The 25,745-nt window shown below is 49.0% G+C and overlaps 1 protein-coding gene across 1 annotated transcript in view; it reads right to left on the reverse strand.

Annotated features, from left to right (window-relative positions):
* The window catches only part of MGAT5B (alpha-1,6-mannosylglycoprotein 6-beta-N-acetylglucosaminyltransferase B), an 81,032-nt gene extending 73,486 nt beyond the window's left edge, over window positions 1-7,546 (reverse strand). The window contains exon 1 of the mRNA XM_070774011.1: window positions 7,509-7,546. The gene's annotated coding sequence lies outside the window, so the exon portion shown is untranslated. The remainder of the gene's footprint in view (window positions 1-7,508) is intronic.
* Between the last annotated feature and the right edge of the window lie 18,199 nt (window positions 7,547-25,745).

Below are 25,745 nucleotides of genomic sequence, written 5' to 3' on the forward strand. Positions count from 1 at the left end.
GCTGAAAAGGGCAAAGAAATGGATTCTCCCCAGAGCCTCCAGAAAGAAGACAGCCCTGCTGTCACCTGGACTTTAGCCCCACGAGATGCATTTTGGACACTCAGTCTCCAGAACAGCAAAATGATACATCTGTGTAGGTTTCAGTCACTACATGTGTGGCTATTTGTTATAACCACATACTGTCTAAAAAGGGCCACCACTGCCAGATACTGCAAAGCTTGATGCTCGCCATGCATAAACTCCACTTCACTGATGGGGAAACAGAAGTTCAGAGAGGTAAAGTATCTTGCTCAAGGGTTCACTGCAGATCTAGCTTCCAAATTCAAGCCTGGCAGACCTCAGAGCCCAGCTCACTCATTGCTTTCAAAACCCTGGTCCAGGGTCCTGGGAGACTAACTTGAGCAGGCATCCTTCAGAGAATGCAGCCCCCAGGAATAAAGCTCCCCACCTCCGAGAGCTGCTTGTTGACACAGAAAACCACCCAGCTGCCTCGGTTTTCCCCTTCTGCTCCCCAAACACCCCTGGATCATCTCAAAAGAACAACTGCCCAAAGGCTCCTCTCTCTGGTTTCTGCTCAGGCAAGGCTGATGCAGAATTTCATGTCTCAGAGGATTTCAAGTTCTGTCTCAGACCAGCTTGGAATCTGTCCCCTTTTAGCAAGATCTCCTAGCATCCAACCCCACGTGAGATCATCCCCTTGAGAGACAACGACCTCTCAACACCTGGGAGTGCGGCAAGGGGTATACGCCCCCTCGTGACTCCCTCCCCACTTCATCAGTCCTCCTCGGCTTCTGCCTCCACGCCGCAGCTTGTGGTGGGAGAGCAGTGACCCTTTCTAGATCCCTGAGAGGTGTGAGGAGGCGGCAGATGCGGGAGGGTAACGATGCACTCCTCCCAACCGGGAGAAGGATTTTTTATCTCTTTGTTTCACCAATGTGCCCCAAATGTCCTGGACAGTATCTAATACAAGTTACATCCAGTAGAGAAGGGTTTTTTGTTTTGGCCAAGTGTAGCAAGTGGGATCTTAGTTCCCTGACCAGAGATCTAACCAAAGTCCCCTGCGTTGGAAGCTCGGAGTCATAACTACTCACTGGGCTGCCAGGAAAGTCCCTACATCCAGCACAGAAATTTTGAATGAGTGAATATGTACAGGGACAGGGAAGTTTCTAAGCCCACCCTGACATGTGATCAGCTGGAGCCATCTCTCATTTTGCCTTCTGTACCCCACTTTTACTTTACAGGCCCCCTTCCCTTCATGAAATAGTCACTCCCATGCCATCCAAAGAGTTCCCTCCCCATCTGGTTTCCCTGTGCAAGTCCCCACTCACTCTGAGTATCACCCCCAGGGTCAGCCTCCCTGTGCTGCATGCATGCTCAGTGACTTCAGTCATGTCTGACTCTCTGCGACCACATAGACTGTAGCCCACCAGGCTCCTCTGTCCATGGGATTTTCCTGGCAAGAATACTGGAGTGGGTTACCATGCCCTCCTCCAGGGGATCTTCCCGACCCAGGGATTGAACCCTCCACTCCTGTGTTTCCTGCATTGTAAGGGAATTCTTCATCAGAGAAGCCCTCTCCCTGTGCTATTCCTGGCTACAGAGAAGGCAATGGCAACCCACTCCAGTACTCTTGCCTGGAAAATCCCATGGACGGAGGAGCCTGGTAGGCTGCAGTCCATGGGGTTTCGAAGAGTCGGACACGACTGAGCGACTTCACTTTCACTTTTCACTTTTCACTTTCATGCATTGGAGAAGGAAATGGCAACCCACTCCAGTGTTCTTGCCTGGAGAATCCCAGGGACAGGGGAGCCTGGTGGGCTGCGATCTGTGGGGTCGCATAGAGTCGGGCACGAGTGAAGCGACTTAGCAGCAGCATGCACACTTATAATGCAGAGTACATCATGAGAAACGCTGGGCTGAAAGATGCACAACCTGGAATCAAGATTGCCAGGAGAAATATCAATAGTCTCAGATATGCAGATGACACCACCCTTATGGCAGAAAGTGAAGAGGAACTAAAAAGCCTCTTGATGAAAGTGAAAGAGGAGAGTGAAAAAATTGGCTTAAAGCTCAATATTCAGAAAACGAAGATCATGGCATCTGGTCCCACCACTTCATGGGAAATAGATGGGGAAACACTGGAAACAGTGTCAGACTTTATTTTTTTGGGCTCCAAAATCACTGCAGATGGTGACTGCAGCCATGAAATTAAAAGACGCTTACTCCTTGGAAGGAAAGTTATGACCAACCTAGATAGCATATTAAAAAGCAGAGATATTACTTTGCCAAAAAAGGTCCATCTAGTCAAGGCTATGGTTTTTCCAGTGGTCATATATGGATGTGAGAGTTGGACTGAAAAGAAAGCTGAGCACCGAAGAATTGATGCTTTTGAACTATGGTGTTGGAGAAGACTCTTGAGAGTCCCTTGGACTGCAAGGAGATCCAACCAGTCCTTCCTGAAGGAGATCAGTCCTGGGTGTTCATTGGAAGGACTGATGCTGAGGCTGAAACTCCAATACTTTGGCCACCTCATGCGAAGAGCTGACTCATTGGAAAAGACTCCGATGCTGGGAGGGGTTGGGGGCAGGAGGAGAAGGGGACGATAGAGGATGACATGGCTGGATGGCATCACCGACTCGATGCACATGAGTTTGGGTGAACTCCGGGAGCTGGTGATGGACAGGGAGGCCTGGCGTGCTGCAGTTCATGGGGTCGCAAAGAGTCGGACACGACTGAGCGACTGGACTGAACTGACGCACACAGCATGGGCATGGCCTGGCTCCGGCCCGCAAGGGGACAGGCAGCTCAGGGAAGCAGTGAGTCTGCTCACCTGAAGAGCAGTCTGAGCACCTAAAGGGCAGCAGAGTCTGCAGGTTGGGGGCGGTGGTCTGCTCAGTCCCAGATCGCAGCTGCCTCGTTCTGGGAATTCCTTGGCAGTCCAGTCCAGTCGTGAGGACTTGGTACTTTCACTACCATAGTCCAGGTTCAATGCCTGGTCACGGAACTAAGATCCCACGAGTTGCCCCCTCATTCACAGTGTGAGTCTGGAGTTAGAGGGGCCTGTGCTCCAAGTCTGCATTCACAGCCCAACTGTGATCCTGGGCAAGTTACCCTCAGCTTCAGTTTCCTCATCTCTACAGTAAGAATTGCACCTATTGGGCTTCCCTGGTGGTTCAGTGATAAAGAATCTGCCTGCCAATGCAGGAGACATGGGTTTGATCCCGGGTCCGGGAGGATCCCACAAGCCATGGAGCAACTAAGCCTGTGCACCACAACTATTGAGCCTGTGCTCTAGAGCTGCCGCTACTGAAGTTCATCCTCTGGAGTCTGTTCTCTGCAACGAGAAGCCCGCGCACCGCAACGAAGAGTAGCCCCCACTCTGCACTAGAGAAAAAGCCCTCACAGCAATGAAGACCCAGCACAGCCCAAAACTTAAAAATTAAAAAAAAATTGCATGTTCTATATAATACAAGGAACTGTATTCAGTATCTTATAATAATCTATAATGAAAAAGAATCTGAAAAAGAATATATATATATGTATATGTACATGTACATGTATATACGTATGTATACAGGCTTCCCTGGTGGCTCAGACGGTAAAGCATCTGCCTATAATGTGGGAGACCTGGGTTCGATCCCTGGATTGGGAAGATCCCCTTGAGAAGGAAATGGCAACCCACTCCAGTACTCTTGACTGGAAAATTCCATGAATGGAGGAGCCTGGTAGGCTACAGTCCATGGGGTTGCAAAGAGTGAGACACGACTGAGCAGCTTCACTGGTTCACTGGTATATACATACATGTGTATGTCTATATAACTAAATCACTTTGTTTTACACTTGAAACTATCACACCATTGTAAGTTAACTACACTTCAATTTTTTAAATGGTTCAACAAATAAAGTGAAGGTTACACCTGAGAACTTCTCACGGGGCCTGATACACAGAAAGTGCTGATCTCTTGTCTGTCTTATTAATATTTTCCATTTCTTGGGCACCCACCTTGCACCAGGTATATATCTCATCCATTTATATGAAGCCTGCAAGGTCACAACTACGATTTCAGGAACAAACCAACCGAGACTCAAAGGATGAAGTCATTTCATTCCTAGGGCTATTCCCAAGAGAAACAAGAGCACACAGCCACACCCACAAGCCAGTACTCAAACTTTCATAGCAGTGCGATTCAGAACAGCCAAGGAGTGGGGACAGCTCAAGCTTGCTTGTTGATGGATGAATGGATAAACTGTGGCATATCCATGTGATGAAATGCTATTTATTCAGCCTTAAGAAGGAATGATCCTCAAAAGATTAAAATAGAATCACCACAGGATCCAGCAATTCCATCTCTGGGTATATACCCCAAGGAATTGAAAGTAGAATATCAAAGACTAGTGTTATTCACAATTGCTAAAAGAAGCAGCCCAAACATCCATCAATGGATGAATGGATAAACAAAATGTGGTCTATACATACCATGGAATATTATTTGGCCTTAAAAGGGAAGTTCTGACACACACCACAATGGAGTTGGACCTTGAGGACACTAAGCTAAGTTAAAATAAGCCAGTCACATAAGAAAAATCTATAGAGACAGAAAGTAGATTAAGGACTTCCCTGGAGATCCAGTGGCTAAGACTTCAGGCTTCCAGTGCAGGGAGCTCAAGTTTGATTCCCGGTCAGGGAACTAAGATCCCACATGCCACAGATTAATGCTTACTGTGGGCTTGTGGGAGGGGAATGGGAGTGGCTGCTGATGGGTAGGGGTTTCTTTGTAGGGTGATAAAAATATCTAAGACTGGATAATGGTCATAGTTGTGCAGTCTTACGGATATACTAAAAACCCTCTGGATCGTATACTCAAAAGGGGTGATTTTGACGTGAATCATACAGGGAGGCCTGGTGTGCTGCAATTCATGGGGTCTCAAAGAGTCGGATACGACTGAGCGACTGAATGGAACTGAACTGAAACCTCGATTTTTTAAATGAAATAAACAGCTTGCTCCCAACTACACAGCTAGTAAGATTTGAACCCAGATTTCGTCTTCAAGCCCGGGCCACTGGTTCCTCCAGGCTCTTGTATATTTGTAGACACAGCACAGAGCAAGCTGTGGACCAGACACCAAATAAATGCTGCTCTGATTGGCAAACACTGAAGAAGTGGAGGATGGGGACCGAGCCCCAGGATTCCCAGCGTGAAGACAGCCCTTGACCCAGACCTGTGACCCACCAAGTCCCTGTGAGGGCCTCTAGCCTGTTATTGTAGGTACTTAAAACTTTCCTCTTGAAATATGGGTCATAAGCCTTGTCTCTTCCCCCATCTTCTCTTCTCCAACTGCTGAGAAAGAATCTTAAGCCAGTGCCCCTTGGCTGCTGGTTTAATTTGATAAATATAAAACTGAAGCAAGCTAATAAAGCCATCAGTCATCCCAGAGCCCAGCAATTCTCCGAGCTGAGGGCCCTTTTTTTAATATGTACAAATCAATGTGTAAGATGATAATGAATTGGGTCTTGTTTGGAATACTCGAGAAAGCGGTGGCCCAGTGAGCTGACACTGAGGAAAGAGGAGCTTGTCACCTCTGCATGAAGTCTCTCACAGGACCCTGGAGGGCACACATGTGAGGCCCGGCCCCCACCTTTCCTTGGGGCCCCATCCCCTCAGCTCGTTCCTTCTTGCAGCTGCCCTGGGGCAGGGTGGGCATGGAAGTGCGCCCCCTCCTGGTCTCTCTCCCTCACATCATGGAAGTCAGAGACATTTTGTGAGACTTTCCAGGAACACGTTGAGCCATCTCAGAGAATCCCGCCCTGCTCCTGAGCTGCACTCAGCCCCACCTGTCGGCACCTGTCCCACAGGTGTGACCTGTCTAGTCTCAGCCTTATCCTCACATCAGGGACGGGGGCTTCCCAGGAGGCTCAGTGGTAAAGAATCTGCCTGATAAGAAGGAGACTCAGGTTCATTCCCTGGGTTGGGAAGATCCTCTGGAGAAGGAAATGGCAACCCACTCCAGTATTCTTGCCTGGGAAATCCCATGGACGGAGGAGCCTGGCAGGCAGTCCATGGGGTCCCAAAGAGTCGGACTGAGTGACTAACACTTCCGCTTTTCACTTTCATGACTCTATGTATGCTATATGTGAGTGAACTGATCACTTTGCTGTATACCTGAAACTAACACAACATCGTAAATCAACTACACTTCAATTAAAAAAAAAACTGAGTGAATAAAAACCCCATTTATTTTACTCTAAAAAAAAAAATAGTTGGTCTGAGCCAGCTTCTGGGCACTTGGCACTTGAACCATCCCTTCCTTCCTTGGCTGAGAAGGCGGGTTCACTGTGTCCGCCCTGCTTGTCCAAATGATGTAGTTTGTGATGACCATCTGCCATGCTCAGAGGACTCTGAAACTTTGATGGTTGCTCAGCATGGACACCCCTGTGACCATTCCCCAGTGAAAACCCTAGGGGGTCAGTCTGTAATGGGCAGACACACTGCGCACATATTACTGCATTTATTGCTGGGGAAGGAGCATGGTCTGCACCCCCACCCCTATAGGAGGAAGGGGCCATCAGAAGCCTGTGCATGGATTTCTCCAGACTCCACCTGCGTCTTTTCTCCTGGCTGATTCAGTTGTGTGTCCTTTTGCTGTAATAAGCCTTGGTCATGGGTACAACTCTATGTTAAGACCTGTGAGTCCTTCTAGTGAATCATTAAATGTGGGGGCAATCTCTGGAACCCCCGACACAGGGGAACCACAAAGATGGGGATTAAGTGGAAATCCAATAAAAACTGTCTCCATCCAAAACAGAAATCAGTTTATGCAATATTGATGGGTTCCCTTGGCAACAAATTGTCTAAAAACTTAGAACCCCTCTGGCAAAATAGTCACGGGGCTGGCTTGGGTGAAGGTTGCAGTGTCCAGATGGGTCAATGCCCAGAGAGGCCTTGTAGGCAGCCAGACCCTCAGAGAACTGTCCAGCGTCCCAGGAGTCAGGCAAGGACTAAACAGTCTGCATAATCCACCCAGGATGGTCACGATGGGGGCGCCCCAGAGCAGAAATCCTGCTCCCCACCCACAGTAAAGTGGGCACACCAGGCCCTGGGGGCCTGACCGCAGCCGCTGTCTCCAGGCCTTCCCTTTTCCAGGCCTGCATATTCCAATCTGTCCCAAAGGACGTCTTTCTGGTGACTTATCTCCACATCCCGGCTTCTCTGATGGCTCAATGGTAAAGACTCTGTCTGCGATTTGGGTTCAATCCCCGGATCGAGAAGACCCCCTGGAGGAGGGCGTGGCAACTCATTCCAGTATTGGAGAATCCCATGGACAGAGGAGCCTGGCAGGTTACAGTCCATGGGGTTGCAAAGAGTCAAACACAACTGAGCTGCTAAGCACAGCACAGCACATGTCCGCATCCAGCCCCCATCTCTCCTCCCCATAATACAGTCCAGCGCCCATGACTCCTCCTGAGGGTGGCTTCCCTGGGCTGTGCCCCTCCCAAGGGGAAGACTCACCTTGCTTCTCATCTTGACCCACAATGTATCTAGGACATCACGACTTGGCAGTGACCTTTTGAAGGTCTCTAACAATGAGCGTGGCCGGCGGGCATGACTGGGACCTGGGGGGGTGGGGGGGGCAACAGCATGACTCAGAGGCCCAGAGACCTGCAGGCGCCGGAAGCCAGCCATCGGCGCCACAGCACTCTGCCCCAGTCTCTGACATCACAGAACAGATGACCCGGGACGGCCATGCCCAAGGAAACACGAGCCGAGTGCGGCGGCTCCTGCCCTGACCCGACACTGATTGATATTCTGACATCCTGCTAGAAACAGCATGCTGCAAAAGCGAAAGGGACAGAAGAGAAAATAAACAAGCGGAGTGATGTCAATCTGAAAAGCTTCTACAAATATAGAACAACTTCTAGACAGCCAAGGAAATCAGCAACAACATGAAAAGGCACCCTCTGAGACAGGAGAATATATTTGCAAACCATGTATCCACTAAGGAGTTAAAAACCAAAAAAACAAGGAACTCATACAACTCAATAGCAAAAAAAAAAAAAAATTTTTTTTCTTTTATTTTTTAAACTGTGAAAATATGATAACACATTTACAGGAGATTTGGAAAATACAGAACAAGGTTACATATAGTTCCACCATATATTACAATTTTTTCAAGTAGACAAATTAAGATTTTTCAGTTGGAATTTCAGTATCAAGCTCTCAAAAATTAATAGAACGAATATACAGAGAATTAGAAGGATATAGCAGACCTGAAACACACTATGAGCCAATTCAACATAATTAAGATCAAATAATCCAATTTTAAAATGCGCAAAGGGGGACTTCCCTGGCAGTCCAGCAGTTAAACTCCATGCTTCCACTGCAAGAGGCATGGATTCCATCCCTGGTCAAGGAACTAAGATCCCATGTGCCCCATGGCTCGGCCAAAAATAAAAATAAGAAATAAAATAACAATGAGCAAAGGACCTAAATGGACATTTTCCCAAAGAAGACATACCAACGGGCAACAGGGACACAAAAAGAAGCTCAACATCACTAACCATCAGGGAAATGCCAAGCAAAACCGCCGTGAGATACCACCTGAAACCTGTTAGAACGGCTAACATCAAAAAATCAACAGCCAGACTTCCCTGGTGGTACGGTGGCTAAGAACCCACTTGCCAGTGCTGGAGACCCGGGCTCGATTCCTGGTCTGGGAAGATTCTACATGCCTCGGAGGAACCAAGCCCATGAGCCACAATCACTGAAGCCCGCGTGCCCTAGAGCCCATGCCCTGCAACGAGAGGCCACCATGACGAGACGCCCGCGCACCGCAGTGAAGAGCAGCCCCGCTCACTGCAGCTAGAGAAAGCCCACACTCAGCAATGAAGACCAGTGCAGCCGAAAGGAAAACTGAAGAAAGCAAGGAAGGCGAGGCGAGAGCTAAGTGCCGGTGAGGATGTGGAGGAAGAGCTTCCGTGCACTGTTGGTGGGAAAGTAAGCTGGTGCAGGCACATGGGAAACGGCACGGGGGGTGCCTTGAAAAAGTAAAAATTTCCATGGGATCCAGCAATTCCGCTTCTGGAGATACACATGAAGGAAATGAAATCACTATCTGGAGGAATTATCTGTACTGCCATGTCCATTGCAGCCTTATTTGCAATAGCCAAGGCCAGGGAAACAATCTCAGTGTCCATTGACAGATGAAGGATAGAGAAAATAATACATATGTAATGGAATATCATTCAGCCTTTAAAAAGAAAGAAAGCCTGGGAATTCCTGATGGTCCGTCGGTTAGGACTCTATACTTTCACTGTCGAGGACCTGGGTTCTATCCCTTGTCGGGGAATTAAGATCCCACATGGCACTCGGTATGGCCAAAAAACAATCCAAAAAAGAAGGAAATCCTGCCATTTGTGACAACATGGATGAACCCGGAGGGCACTGTGCTAGGTGAAAGACATCAGACAGAAAACCACAAAGGGACTGCTGGTCCAGTGGCTAAAACCCTGTGCTCCCAGTACAGGGGGCTGGAGTTTGATCCCTGGTCGGGGAATCAGATCCCATATGCCACAACTAAGCCTCAGTCCAGCCAAATAATTAAATATTTCTTTTAAAAAAGAAAGAAAACAAGTACTGCATAGTATCACTCATATGCAGAACCTTAAAAAAAGGAACTCATAAAAATAGAGTGGAAGAGTGGCCGCTGGGGCTGAGGGGTGGGGAAAACAGGGAGAGGTTGCTAAAAACAGTACAAACTTCCAGTTACAAGATGAAGAAGGCCAGTAAGTCTGAGCATCTCACAATACACTGTGATTAGAGCTGATAATCAGTGGTAAAGAATCCACCTGCCAATGCAGGAGACATGGATTTGATCCCTGGGTTGGGAAGATCCCCTGGAGAAGGCAATGGCAACCCACTCCAGTATTCTTGCCTGGAAAATCCCATGGACAGAGGTGTCTGGCAGGCTACAGTCCATGGGGTCCCAAAAGAGCTGGACACACTTAGCAAGTAAACAGCAACAATAACTGATAATACTGTGGTGTATAGTTAAAATCTGCTAAGAAAGTAAAACTCAAGTGTTCTCACACACACAATTAAATATGTAAGGTGATGGATGCACTAATTAATTCGATGGTGGGAAGCCTTTCACAATGTGAAGTGAAGTGAAAGTCGCTCAGTCGTGTCCGACTCTTTGCAACTCTATGGACTGCATAGTCTATGGAATTCTCCAGCCAGAATACTGGAGTGAGTAGCCTTTCCCTTCTCCAGGGGATCTTCCCAACCCAGGGATCAAACCCAGGTCTCCTGCATTGAGGGCAGATTCTTTACCAGCTGAGCCACATACGTATATCAAATCACCATGAAGTAGCATATAAAAGGGCTTCCCAGGTGGCACTAGTGGTAAAGAACCATCGCTGATGCAGGAGACACAAGAGTCCCAGGATCTGGAAGATCCCATGCAGGAGGGCATGGCTACCCACTCCAGTATTCTTGCCTGGAGAATCCCATGGACAGAGGAGCCTGGCGGCCTACAGTCCATAGGGTTGCACAGAGTTGGACACAACTAAAGCAACTTAGCATGCACACACTTTAAAAATATCAAAATTTTATTCAACAATTACACCTCTATAAGGCTGGGGGGGGGGGGGGGAGTCTCTATATCTTGATTCTAGTGTTGATGACAAGGTGAGTATGTTGTTGATATACCTAAAACATGCATTTGAATTTTGCAGGTGATACTTCAATAAAGTTGATTTAAAAAAAAAAAAAGAAAGAAAGGATACATTACATGCTTCATGGGAAGGAGGGGGATTCAGTCTTGACACTCAGTCTTGATACTTGATCCATCTTTCCCGTCTGTACACACCCAACACCAAACACGTAGAGGAGCAGGTATATGGAACGTGTCCTCATGAGCACATGTTACACCTGCATGCGTAGACCGACCGAGATACATAACTGAGCCCCTCCCTCCAATGTCACTGGACTGGGAGGCCAGGCCAGAGGAGAAGGCCCAGCTCTATGTGACCAGCTGACCACAGGCGGGGCCTGGAGCCTGACATCTCTGTGGAGCCTCCTCAGACGGAAGGAACGCCCTTCCTGCTTCACTAGCTGTAAGGTTGTCTCCCCTCCTAGGGCCTGGATCAGGCTCCCAGAGCTGTTATAAAACAAAAGGCCGGGGTGGGGTGGGGTGCTATGCGTGCTCAGTAGCTTCGGGCATATCCAACTCTTCACGACTCTGTGGACAGCCATAGCCCACCAGGCTCCTCTGTCCATGAGATTCTCCAGGCAAGAATACTGGAGTGGGTTGCTGTGCCCTCCTCCAGGGGATCATCTCAATCCAGGCATCGAACCTGCATCTCCTGTGTCTCCTGCACTGCAGGCAGATTCTTTACCCACTGAGCCACCTGGGAAGCCCAGGGTGAGGTGTTAACCAATATTTATCTTTTCACAATTCTGGAGGCTAGAAGTTTGAAATCAAGGTGTGGGCAGAGCTGATTTCTTCTGAGGCCTCTCTCCTTGGCTAGCAGGACCCTCGGCAGTGGGGGGGGGTCTTCCCTCTGTGTCCATCTATGTTCTCAGTTCCTCTTCCTATAAAGGATGCCAGTCATAGTGGGTTAGGGCCCACCCTGATGACCTCATCTTATTTTATCATTTTTAAATTTTTATTTAATTTTTTGGCTGCACCACACAGCATGCAGAATCTTAGTTCCCCGGCCAGGGATGGAAACCATGCCACCTGGAGTGGACTAGAGGAGCCCTAACCACTGGACCATCAGGGAAGTCCCCATGACTTCATTTTAATATAATATAATCACTGTAAAGATCAGTCTCCCAGTAGTCCCATCCTGAGGTGCTGGAGGCTACAGTTTCAGCATGTAAACACAGGGAGGGGGGCACAATTCAGTCCCCAACAGGTGCCCGCTCAGAAAACTGCCCCACCCCCCCACCTCCAGAAGCAAAGGGGTTAAAGTTAGAAACTGAGGTGGGGGAGGGGTGGGGAGTGTGTGTGCATTGAGCAGATTAGTGTGAATGCTCCTTGGAGCCTCAGCTATAATTAGAGATATTGAAGGCAGGGCTGAGGCTCTCTCACCTCATAATTAGGGTGGTTCTTCGCTGAGGCTCCCAGGGAGGTGGGTTTGCTGCTGCTGCTGCTCTGTAATAAGGGGAGGGGGCAGCGAAGTGGGCCGACAGCAGCCCAGGTCCTCACATTTAGCTCAGGACAGACCCGAGCCAAGGTGTAAGTGCGTGTTCAGTCGCTTCAGTCGGCTCCGACTCTGCGATCTCATGGACTGTAGCCCACCAGGTTCCTCGGTTCATGGGATTTTCCAGCCAAGGATATTGGAATGGGTTGCCATACCCTCCTCCAAGGGATCTTCCCGACCCAGGGATAGAATCTGTGTCTCCTGAGTCTCCTGCATTGCAGACGTATTCTTTACCACTGAGTCACTGGGCAAGAGTCAAGGTGAGACCATCCTGAAGGCCCTGGCTGCACCCTGGTCAGAGCTCACCCCAAATCTCCCCGCCACCCTCCTAACAGGGGCCAGCTGGCCGCCAGCTGCTACTCATGAGGGCCCTCAGCCCCTCTCCCCAGGAGCAGCTTCATTTGCGCCCTCCATTTGCATTTGTTTGAAACCTAAGGGTACCAAAGGACCCATCCAGGCACTCGCCCGGGTCCAACAGGAAGTATTCCCAAGGATGCTCTGGGTGGGGTGGGGCCCCGTCAATAAGGGAGCAGAGAGGGCCCACTTGACTCAATGAGGCCAAAGCAAGAGCAGCAATTCCCGATCCGTGTGACCGGCCAAATTCTCCTGCTCAAGAATTCCAGCTCCAGGACTTCCCTGGTGGTCCAGTGGTGAAGAATCTGCCTGCCAATGGAGGGGTCGCAGGTTCAATCCCTGGCTTGGGGAATAAGATCCCACATGCTACAGGGCAACTAAGCCCATGCACCACAACTATCGAGCCTGTCCTCTAGAGCCCGGGAACCACAAGGACAGAGCCCACACGCTGCAACTACCGAAGCCCAGGAGCCTAGAGCCTGTGCTCCGCAACAAGAGAAGCCACTGCAATGAGAAGCCCAGGCGAGGCAACAAAGAGTAGCCCCTGCTTGCCGCAACTCGAGAAAGTCCGCACCCAGCAACGAACACCTGGGGAAGCCAAAAATATAAATAAATAAATCAAAATAAAAGAAGGAAAAAGACAAACTCACAGGCTTCATGAGGACCCCACTTTGAGAAATGCTGACTTATATGAAGCCCCTGTCCCCTAGTCTCTGGCACAAACAGGGACTCAATCAACATGCATCCTCTTCCCTGGGCACAGGGCTGGGCAGAGCCCCTGGTTTGTGTTCTCCAGGGACACTGTCAGACTTGTGCCATCCATCCTGTAACTGAGCAGCACCGGGGCAGCCTCGCCCCAGGTCCTAGACGCAATGGGAAGTGACAAGACCGGATGCCACAGGTTGGGAGGTGGTGATGAGAGAGGAAAGAATTGACCCAGAAAAGCAAACTTCGATTTGCTAAAAATATCCACCCGTTAGGCAATCCCCCAGCACCCCCTCCACTGTCTCTCCCAATTCAAATCCACGAGATGCCAAACGCAAGACGCCAAACCAGGACTGAGATCAGACAATTAGACCATTTAAGATGAGCTTTCAAAGCTCAGACTCCCAGACGTTTCAGTCTCACAAAGAAAATGTGCATTCTGTGGACACAATGAGAGCAAATCAGTTTCCCTTTTTTGTTCCCTTCTCCGCCCCTGCGCAGAGGCAAGTGGTGGAAGAAAATAAGCATAATTGGACACAGACAAGGCAGAAATAAGTTTAGCAACAAAGGGAACATCTCTGGGGGAGGTGCAGTGCTGATGTGTCTGTGTGAGGGTGGGGATTGATGTCCCTCAGGGCTCAGCAGGCTGGGGGGCTGCCTGGCCCCTGGATCTTCTGAGGCCCTAGGATAACAGGGGCTGGGCAGTGCTCTGGGGTGCAGGGCCAGAGCCTGGACAGACAGACCATTCTCTGGGGGTCCTTGCTGAAGCCACAGGGATCAATGATGAGGGCAGCACCCCCAGGCTGGGAGGACTTCTCCTCAAGATGAGTGGCCATCCTCTGTAACTGAGCCCCCAAGAGGCCTTTAGGACTCTACAGGGACAAAACCTGCAGGTGGCCACTGAAAGAACATAATCCAATCAGTGCCCAAAGACTCCTGTATCTGACCTCACCCTGGGTCTTAATCAACTTTTGTGCCTTTCTCCCAATCCTGGGAGGCCGCCAAAGGACTTGGTGGCTTAGTCAGTAAAGAATTGCCTGCAACGCAGAGGACCTGAGTTTGACCCCTGGTCTGGGAAGATCCTCTGGAGAAGGAAATGGCAACTCATTCCAGTATTTTTGCCTGGAGAATCCCGTGGACAGAGGAGCCTAGTGGCCTATACAGCCCATGGGATTGCAAGAGTCAGACACGACTTAGTGACTAAACCAACACCAAATGTCAGGGACTATGACCCAATAGTGTCTCCTCACCTCCTACCTCTGCTGAACAACAACCTCTCCCTAAGAAGGATGCATCCTCGTCGATCCAAGGGTCCCAGCCAAAAGCAGAAAATGATACCATGTAATAGTACTGATAGCAGCTGCCACCGGGCAAGGCAGAAGCTCCCAGAGGGGCCATTTGGAAGGCTCTCTGCTCAGTCGCCATAACAAAACACCATAGACTTGGGGGCTTAAACAACAGAAATCTATTGTCTCACAGACCTAGCGGCTGGAAGTCCGAGGTCAGGGTGCCAGCACGGTTGGGGTCTGGTGAGGGCTCTCTGCCTGGCTTATAGACAGCCGCCTCCTTGCTGTGTCTTCACAGGGTACAGACAGGGAGCAAGCTCTGATGTCTCTGCTTGTAAGAACACTGATCGCATCATGGGGACTCCATCCACGTGACCTTGTCTAACCCTAATTACTTCGAAAAGATCCCATCTCCCATTATCATCACAGGGGCATTGAGGCTTCAACTTGTGAGTGTGGGGACAGGAACACTCAGTCCATAACACTCTGTATGGCTCCTTTGCCACTGTGCCCGCACAAGGGACCAGGGAAGCTGCTTAGGGCTATTCCAGGGAGGGGATTTCATCAATGTCCTGTATCCCTAGCATGTCACTTGCAGGGAGACATTCCTGGAATGAAATGCAAATCAGAGCAGCGCTCTGTCCTTTCCTTCTCCTAGCGCCACTCTCCCAGCCTCACCAACACACACACACACACACACACACGCGTAACCTTCCTGTGTCCCTCACTTTCCACACAAAAGAAATGCCCCTTCAGGGACTTCCCTGGCAGTCTAGTGGTTAAGACACCATGCTTCCACTGCAGGGGAGACAAGTTTGATCCTTGGTCGGGGAACTAGGAACCCACATGCTACACAGTGCATTTAAAAATTAGAAAAAAAAGAAGAAAGAAATGCTCCTCCACAATAAGCCCAAATCAACAATCAGCATTCAATATTAGAAGAGAAGTTCAGGGTTTTGTTTTGTTTTGTTTTAGGGGGTAGGAAAAGGGAGGGGAAGCTTGATACTTCACACGTCTGTAATTCTGCCAGACTCTTTGTGTAAATAACTGAATTTTCACACAGTTTCACAAAATAGGCGATATTGTCCTCACTTTATAGAAGGGAAAACTGAGGTCTGACCACTGGCAAGTCATGAGGCCAGAATCACAAAGGGTCTGTCCTGTCCCACATCCATGTACTTTCTACCACATCACATGCCCAGAAGAGCCAGGGGGAGTGGGGCAATAGATCATGGGAGAAGGAGGAAAAGATAAAGAAGCAGAAGTAGGGACTTCCCTGGCAGCCCATTGGTTAAGACTCCGCACTTCCAAGGCAGGGGGCGTGGGTTTGATCCCTGGTCAGGGAACTAGATCCCACATGCCGCAACTAAGACCTGGTGCAGCCAAATAAACAATTTTTTAAAGTCGTCATTTTGGTGAAGGCAATGGCACCCCACTCCAGTACTCTTGCCTGGAAAATCCCATGGACGAGGAGCCTGGTAGGCTGCAGTCCATGGGGTCGCTAAGAGTCGGACACGACTGAGCGACTTCCCTTTCACTTTTCACTTTCATGCATTGGAGAAGGAAATGGCAACCCACTCCAGTGTTCTTGCCTGGAGAATCCCAGGGACGGGGGAGCCTGGTGGGCTGCGGTCTATGGGGTCGCACAGAGTCGGACACGACTGAAGCGACTCAGCAGCAGCAGCAGCATTCTAGTGGAAGTGTTAGTCTCTCACTCATGTCCAACTCTTTGCAACCCCGTAGATTGTAGCCTGCTAGTCTCTTCTGTCTATGGAATTCTCCAGGCAAGAATACTAGAGTGGGTAGCCAATCCCTTCTCCAGGGGATCTTCCCACCCAGGGATCGAACCCGGATCTCCTGCATTGCAGGTGAGTTCTTTACCATCTGAGCCACCAGGGAAGCCCAGTCATTCTAGGGCTCCCTTTAATTGAATAGAATGGGACTGAGGGCCCTGTAAATTCCTGGGATTCTAAGGTGCTTTAAAACATGTCTTTGTTCAGGAAAGGGAAGACAGTAGCCTTATTCCTGCTCACCCTCCCCCAGTTTCCTTCCCAGTTAGGCCAGCTCAGGGGGGTTGACCCCTGTGGTCAGAGCTGAGCCTCGCCAAGTCATTTTTACCAGCACTGGCAATGGAGAGAACCCTCCGTCTAGGACCTTGACGTCTCCAGGCTGAGCACCATCCTGTGGTTGCATTCATGAGGGTCTGGCTTAGTTGCCCTGGGGGTGAAGTCTCACCTGCCCATCCTTCAGGCAGAGCTCCCATCTAGAAACCTACAACGGTTGGCAAACAACGCTTCATCTGATGTTTCAGAGCTGGCATTTTCTTATCCATGCTGCAACCTCCCATTTTACAAATCTGCAATTTGTGAATTTTAACTGGACGCTGTATCGCAGGCAGAAACAAGTTGTTGGCAAAGTGTACAATATGATAAAGTCAAATAAATTAATGGGCCACCGAGCAGGCCTATCTCTTTCAGATAGCCAGAACGCTCCTGACCTATAAATCTGCGGGTGTTAATAGCTCCTGCAGAACCAAACTCACACGCCCCCAGACACATATACATTCCCATAGGCAGGCAGCCTCCATGGTGGCCCTGTGATCCTCACCTCCATGTCCTCTGGGGTCTCCTTCCCTGGAGTGTGGGCTGCACCAGGGGACCTGCTTCTAATAAAGCACAGAAGTGATGGGATGTCCAAGATTGGGTTATACAGATTCTGTCCTTGGTCTTTCTGAGGGAAGCTGCCCTAGAGGAGGACCCTTGTCTTTAAAAAAAAAGAATACGAGGCTGTCCATTCCACATGGAGGGAACTTTCTAAGGCGTTTCCCTACAGACCTGCCCCAGAAAGGCACTTCTCTTCTGGTGTTAAGGACTAACTCCACACATCTGATGAGACAGGGAGCATCCCTGAGGCTTCCTGAGATGAAGCCAATCAGAGCCATCCGGGGCCCCACTTCTCCCCAACAATAAACCCCTAGGATGAGACTTCCCTGGTGGACAGTGGTTAGGACTCTGAGCTTCCCGTGCCGGGGGCCCAGGTTCGACCCCTGGTCAGAGGACAGTAAGTGTGAAAGTGTTAACTGCTCAGTTGTGTACAACTCTTTGTGATCCCATAGACTGTAGCCCACCAGGTTCCTCTGTCCATGGGATTTACCAGGCAAGGATACCGGAGTGGATAACCATTCCCTGCTCCAGGGTATCTTCCCTAGCCAGGGATCGAACCTATGTCTCCTGAACTGGCAGGCAGATTCTTTAACATCTGAGCCACCAGGGGGATCTTAGGGTTTGGCCAAAAGGAAAAAAAAAAAAAAAAATCCCCTGTCTTGGAGCATGTGCCCACCCCTCAGAAAGAGGCTCTGATATTCCATAACAAGATCCTGCATTGATTGTTTTGCTTTCTGAAAGCTGGAGAATAGTTCAGGAGAAACACTTTCCCCTGTTTTCATTAATCTGCGTAGAATTTCAGCAGCAGAGCTGCGCCCGCCCTCCAGTGGGCGTGGGGCTTGGTTCTCCAGCACTGGAGATTCCCAGGAAGAAACCTCAGTCACACGGGAAGGGTGAGGCTGTGCTGAATAAAAGACCCCAGGGCTTCGGGAACCTGGGGCCTCGTTCCCCACCCTCTGGTCTCATCCTCAAGGCAGAATCGGAAGGGACTTCCCTGGTGGTTCAGGGGTTAAGAATCTACTTTGCAATGCAGGAGACACAAGGAACTAAGATGCCCACATGCCTCAGAGTCTGTGGGCCACAGTGAAAGATTCCATATGAAGCAACAAAGATCTGAGTGCTGCAACGAAGAACTGATGCAGTCAAACAGATAAACGTCAACGAAAGAGCAGAGTCGAGAGGAAAGGGAAGTCCAGCTCCCCTTCCCTGGGAGGACCCCCTAGCCATAAAAGTCACAGCACACATGTTGAACCCCACAATCCGATAGTCTCCACAGCCCGCGAAGCCCCCAAGGACCAGAGAAGAGGTGAAGTCGCTCAGTCGTGTCTGACTCTTTGCGACCCCATGGACTGTAGCCTACCAGGCTCCTCTGTCCATGGGATTTTCCAGGCAATAGTACTGGAGTGGATTGCCATTTCCTTCTCCAGGGGATCTTCCCGACCCAGGGATCAAACCTGGGTCTCCTGAATTGTAGACAGATGCTTTACCGTCTGAGCCACCAGGGAAGTCAGAGAAGAGGTACCTTTCTCAAAATCGACAGGTAGCTGGAGAGGGGTCAAGCTGAGAGCCACTCTCCCCAGTACAGACCCCTGGTGGTCCACGTATTCCCAGTGGGAATCTCTTCCACGGCCAGAGGGCAAGGAAGCCTCCAACCCAGGAAATGTGGTGAAGAGATGGAGAATCCCAGGGGCTCCATCCAGCAGCGAAGGTCATGGTCACGGGAGCCCCTCAGGAGGCAGGCCCAGACTGAGACGGTGCAGAACCCAGTGGGAGACCAGGGACACAGACCGCCTTTCTGAGCGGAGGAAAATGGATGGTGTTCCAGGGAGAGTGGTCTTGAGGAAAAGGATCTTCGGTTGGTTTTGTGTTTAAGACTGGGAGTGGTTTACCAGGTGAGGAAGGAGGCTGTAGGTGGAGAGGGAGCCTGCAGGTGTGAGAGAAGTGGTCCACCTTTCAGAGGATCCTGGGAGGGAAGATAGCTCAGAAACCCAGCTGCAGCTGCACCCCAATGCACACTCTCCAAATGGTTCAGTTCAGTTCAGTTCAGTTCAGTCGCTCAGTCATGTCCGACCCTTTGTGACCTCATGAATTGCAGCACACCAGGCTTCCCTGTTCATCACCAACTCCCGGAGTTCACTCAAACTCATGTCCATCAAGTTGGTGATGCCATCCAGCCATCTCATCCTCTGTCGTCCCCTTCTCCTCCTGCCCCCAATCCCTCCCAGCATCAGAGTCTTTTCCAATAAGTCAATTCTTCGCATGAGGTGACCAAAGTACTGGAGTTTCAGCTTTGGCATCATTCCTTCCAAAGAATACCCAGGGCTGATCTCCTTTAGGATGGACTGGTTGGATCTCCTTGCAGTCCAAGGGACTCTCAAGAGTCTTCTCCAAATGGCAGTCCCCCAAAATATATCTGTCCTCTTCTTGAACCCTGTGCAAGTAACCTTATTAGGAAAGTGACCCCTGGAGCCAGCCTAGGGGTATGTACGGTGCTCATGGAGAAAGGCACAGGGGACCACAGAGAGCACAGAGGACTGGGGAAAGGCACTGCGACCGCCCTCCCCTCTGCACCCCCAGCTGTGACTGCTGCACAGTAAGGAAGTCCCGTGAGGATGCACTGGGGCCCCTTCTCTGCGCCACCATTTAGACCCCAAGCCTCCCTGTAGCAGCCAGCAGCGATATTATGGATAAATGGTTCTAAACCCATATACAGCTTCCATGGAAGCTCAGTCAGTCAAGAATCTGTCTGCAATGCAGGAGACCTGGGTTCAATCCTTGGGTGGGGTAGATCCCCTGGAGAAAGAAATGGCAACCCACTCCAGTATTCTTACCTGGGAAATCCCATGGAGAGAGGAGCCCGGCGGACTACAGTCCATGGGGTCACAAAGAGTTGGACATGATTTAGCAACTAAACCACCACCACCAAGGCTATATACATTCCTATTCTACTGTACTTCCTAGGAATTCTAAAGCTTGGTTAAAAATGAATTTATGTATTGGTTTTAATTGTTACTCCGCAGTCTTCCTGTGCGTTTTCTTCTTAGGTCAAGGGCAACAGGGCCAAATGAATCTCTCCTCCTAGAGCTTGTATGTTATGTTTTTAGGCAAAGCCACTTTCAAAAGAGTAATAACTGGAAAACTTTTCTATTTTCCATGAATGGAGTTCTCAGTGCCTTTGAAAGAGGAGATGAACGAGAGGGACCGTTTGCAAATGCAGGGACTTAAATAGGAATATCACAGAATGCAAAGCATAGCCCACAGGACAAGGATGGATGTCTTCGCGGCTCAGAGGAGAAGTGCACGAAGAGGAGAGTCAGTGCAGCAGGGGCTTCGTTCAAGGGCTGAGTCCAGGTTTATATGGCATCGGTTCGAGTCCTCTCACATCCCGGGTCTGGTCTCCAGCCACACAGAAAAGAGGCAACCACCACCAGGGTGCATTTGCAAGAACGGGACGCCCTCTGCAGGGCACGAGGGGACAGGAGCACAATCTCCTTGAGGTTTCTTTCCTTCAAGACTGAAACCAGCACAGTAATTCCTGCACACTCCCTATCTGGAAAGAGATGCATTCCACCTGGAACTTATGAATGTGGCAAGCAGTAAGAACTAGGGGGCCACAGGGCCATGGCTGAAACTTCTGACCAAGCATTTGGAATTCACCTGAAGCTCTAGCTAAGGACTAGGGGTATTTGGCTGACAAAGGACATGAAAACAAACTGAAGTGGACCTGGTCTTATAGGGCCCCCATCTTCATGACAAGCAGAATCTGTACTGGCAGGGACTTCCCTGGTGGTCCAGTGGCTAAGACTCTGCACTCCCAGTGCAGGGGGGCTAGGTTCAATCCCTGGTCAGAACTAGATGCCACCTGCCGCAACTTAAGATCCCGCATGCTGCAACTAAGACCTGGAGCAGCCAAATAAATAAATACATTTTGTGTGGGTTTGTTTTTTTTTTTTAAGAATCTGTCCTGGCAAATAGAAATCCCAGAGGCCCTTGTGTCCAAACCCTCCTTATCAGATGAGAAAACCCTGTCTGGGAGTGCCAGTGGCCAGCCTAAAGACCCCCAACAGGAACCAGAACCTGGGTTTCCCTTTTGTCGTTCTTACTCTCCTACCCGTAGGGGCAAGCATCAACCCCAGGAGGGCAGAAGGAAGTTTGGAAGAGGACATCTGCCCCATGGTCTGGCATCTGGAGTTCTGCCCGGACTGGTTTATTGTAGGGCCTGCTAGGACCTGCAAGCCAAGTGCATCCTCTCATAAGAAAGTTCTGTTGTATTCCATGGGCAAATCCTGGCTTACCCCTTGTCTGTAGTTAACACGTGCCCCGATCTCTAAATGATGCTGTGTAGACTGAGCACTCTAGGAGGGCAGCACTGTGACTTTTGCTCCTTAATACACCATAGTGTATTGGTGTATTAATACACTGTAGGTGGGGGGCGGGGCGGGGGCGGGGGTGCTTTTTGGTGGCTCAGTAGGTAAAGAATCTACCTGCAATGCAGGAGACACAGGAGATGCAGGTTTGATTCCTGGGTCAGGAAGATTCCCTGGAGGAGGGCATGGCAACCCACTCCAGTATTCTTGCCTGGAGAATCCCATGGACAGAGCAGTCTGGCGGGCTACAGTCCATAGGGTCAAAAACAGTCGGACATGATCGAAGCAACTCAGCACAAGCACACATACCATAGTGGGTGCTTGGTAGTTGCTGAATTTATCTCAATAAGTGAGCATGACTTAAGCATTTTTCATACAGCTGGGAGGATTTTACAGTGACCTACTGCAAGTCTCTCACTTGTTCCGCCTCAGAACAAACAATGTACATTTACTAGACAGCTGACCAGGGACGTCTCTGATGATCCAGTGGCTAAGACTCCGTGCTCACAATGCAGGGGGCCCGGGGTTTGATCCCTGGTCAGGGAACTAGATTCTACATGCCACAACTAAGAGTTTGCATGCTGCAACCTAAAGTTCCTGAACGCCACAACTAAGACCCAGCACAGTCAAATCAATATTTTTTAAAAAATAGATAACTGACCAAAGTTATAGATGCTGGGTGAAGCTGCATGGAAATCGCACCAAGCTGATCCTGACATGAAAAGTGTTCCCCATGGTCTGCAATCTGCATTAAAAAGTAAACTTCAGCAAAACTGCTCTATATGATATGATAGTACTGGATGCATGCCCTGGTACCTTTGTCCAAACTCACAGAGCCACCAAGAGCGGCCCCTGGCGTAAACTGTGGATTCTGGGGGATAAGGTCGGAGTTTGTTCGTAAATGTCTCACTCTGGTAGAGATCCTGATAGTGGGGAAGGCTGTGCATCTGTAGAGGCAGAAGGCATATGGGAAATCTCTGTACTTTCCACGCAATTTTGCAATCAACTAAGACTGCTCTTAAAAATTAAGTCTATTAGGGACTTCCCCTGTGGTCCACTGGTTAAGACTTCGCCTTCCAGGGCAGAGGGTGTGGGTTGATCCCTAGTTGGGGAGCTAAGATCCCCCAAGCCTCACGGCCAAGAAAACCAAACCATAAAATAGAAGCAATATTGCAACAAATTCAATAAAGACTTTTAAGATGGTCCACATCGAAAAAATAATAATAAAAAAAAAGACATGCTTTCAGATCACCCAGGAGACTGAAAACCATGGTGACAGGGACACACGAGGTCAAGGCTCCCAGCGACTCTGAGGCCCCCCACAACTGGAAGACACAGTGAACCTCTGTGGCACTGAAGTCCCCAACTTGGCACAGACCCTGCTCCCTCCTCTGATTTTTCCCAACACCTGTGAGTCTGGCTTATTTGCCCAGTGCAGGCACTTGAAGGTACTTTATTGCCTCAAAATATTTTAAATCTCATTTTTCTTTGCATGGAATGAAATTCACTCTGCAGTCCCCTCAAGGCCATTTTTCATCTCTTTCCCCCTGGCGACACTGGTAAAGCGTGCAGTGAGACCTTTCGGCAACAGGCTCTGTCACTTTTCCCATTTTCGAGCATAAGTGTTAATGCTTGCAGGCTCGACTGGGTTTAAATCGGCTTAACTGTGGATGCTTTGCCATTTCCAATAACACAGAGAGACAAGTGGTGAGAAATCTGCACGGAGGAGCAGGATATTGGAGAGAAAGACAAACGAGTTGGAGTCAGCAAGTGCTGGGACCCGCAGGCCACTCTACCCGCTTGAGCATCTCAGCCCTGTGCTTTAATTTCAGATGCACTTGGGATATTTAAACAATTTACTCCCTCCTAGAGGTTTCTGAAATCTTCCTAACCTACTCTTCTCACCTGGTAATAAATATCCCAAACATTGGAACTTCAATAAACCCTGGCCGCATAATGGGACACTCCCCACGTCTTGATAAAGCAGCAATTCAACAAGCCACTCTGATGCGTTCAGTAACTAAATTCTCTTAGACCGGATCAAAGAAAAAGAGATACCTTTTGTGGAACTTCCTGGGTGGTCCAGTGGCTAAGACTCCAAGTTTCCAAAGCAGGGGGCCCAGGTTCAATCCCTGGTCAGGGAACTAGATTCCACATGCCGCAATTAAGAGTTCACATGCTGCAACTAAGACCCACCACAACAAAATAACTGAATAAGATGCTCTGTGCCTTTGCAGCTTGTGAGATCTTAGTTTCCTAATGAGGGATTGAACCTGGGCCCTCAGCAGTGAAAGCACAGAGTCCTTAACCACTGGACCACCAGGGATGTCCCAGATACGTTCTTAATTCAACTTGTAGAATTCTAGTTAATCCAACTAGAATTTAGTGAGCACCTGGGCAAAGGCTCTGTTGAGAGGCCGTGGGGCCGAGTGCAGTTGTAAGAAGCCTTTTATGAGCTGGCTGTGCCACTTCCCTGCTCTCCTGGGCAAGCCTCCATCTCTCTGAATTCAGATCCGAGTCACAATATTAGATGCTGATCCCCTCTCTCCTAACTTCTGTGCTGAGTTCTTGGGAGTCTCCATGAAGAAGTGCTTGATGGATTTAGAAATTATCGTTCTAAGAGAAGTAAGTCAGACAGAGAGTGACAAATACCATACCGATATCACTTACATGTGGAATTTAAGAAAATGATACAAAAGAACTTATCTACAAAATAGAAACAGATTCAGAGATATAGAGAACAGATTTGTGGTTGCCAAGAGAGAAGAGGGTGGAGAAGGGAAGGACTGGGAGTTTGGGATTAGCAGATGCAAAATATTATATACAGGATGAATGAGCAACAAGATCCTACTGTATATCACAGGGAACTGTATTCAATATACTGATAAAAAAATGGAGAAGATTATGAAAAAGAATGCATGCATGTGTATAACGAAATCACTTAGCCATACAGCAGAAACTAACACGACATTGTGAATCAAGTATACATTAATTTAAACTTTTTCAAGCAAATAAATACATTTAAAAAAGAGAAGTCCTTGAAAGAGCTCTGCAAAATTAGGTCACATAAATGTGAATTCTTATTCTAGAGGTAAGGCTGCAGGAGGATAATAATTTTCACCCAGAGGCATAGAAATGGAAATTCCTTGGCAGTCCTGTGGTTAAGACTCCATGCTTCCAATGCAAGGGACATGGTTCAATCCCTGGTCAGGAAATAAGATCCCACCGAAGAACTGATGCTTTTGAACTGTGGTGCTGGAGAAGACTCTTGAGAGTCCCTTGGACTGCAAGGAGATCCAACCAGTGCATCCTAAAGGAAATCAACCCTGAATATTCATTGGAAGGAGTGATGCTGAAGTTCCAACACTTTGGACACCTGATGAAAAAGAGCTAGCTCATTGGAAAAGACCCTGATGCTGGGAAAGATTGAAGGGAGGAGGAGAAGGGGACGACAGAGGATGAGATGGTTGGATGGCATCACCGACTCGTTGGATATGAGTTTGAGCAAACCCCAGGAGATGGCGAAGGACAGGGCAGCCTGGCGTGCTGCAGTCCATGGGGTCGCAGAGTCGGACACGACTGAGCGACTGAGCAACTAGGCACGGCCAAAACAAAAAAGCACAGACAACAGAAGTGGCTCCAGCCCCGGACCCACACAGAATTCAAGGGAGAGCATGCGGCCCACACCTGAACTTGGCTGAGCTGGCCTGAACCCTAACTGCAGTTTTTCTGAGTGGACCACCAGGGGAAGTCCCAGCTTTTTCTTTTCCAAAAATCTGTTTTGCCAATTCCAGGTCCTTTGCATTTCTCTATAAATTTTAAAGTCAACTTGTCGATTCACACACACACACACACACACACACACACACACAAATCTAGCTGGGATTTTGATAGAGATTGCATTGAATTTATCATCAATGAGGTGAGAACTGCCATCTTAAAAATATCGAGTCTTCCAATCCATGACTGTGGAACTTTGCTCCAGTTACTTACAGCCTTAATTTTTCTCCGCAACGCTTTGTGGTTTCCAGAAAACAAAAATTGCATTTGGGGGTTAAATTTATTACTAAGTATTTTATTCCTATTGTGATGAGAAATGCATTAATTTTATTTGCAGATTGCTCAGTATTAGTATGGAGAAGGCAATGGCACCCCACTCCAGTAC

The sequence above is a fragment of the Bos indicus genome, chromosome 19, assembly GCF_029378745.1.
Source record: "Bos indicus isolate NIAB-ARS_2022 breed Sahiwal x Tharparkar chromosome 19, NIAB-ARS_B.indTharparkar_mat_pri_1.0, whole genome shotgun sequence".
In the NCBI taxonomy this organism is placed as follows: domain Eukaryota; kingdom Metazoa; phylum Chordata; class Mammalia; order Artiodactyla; family Bovidae; genus Bos; species Bos indicus.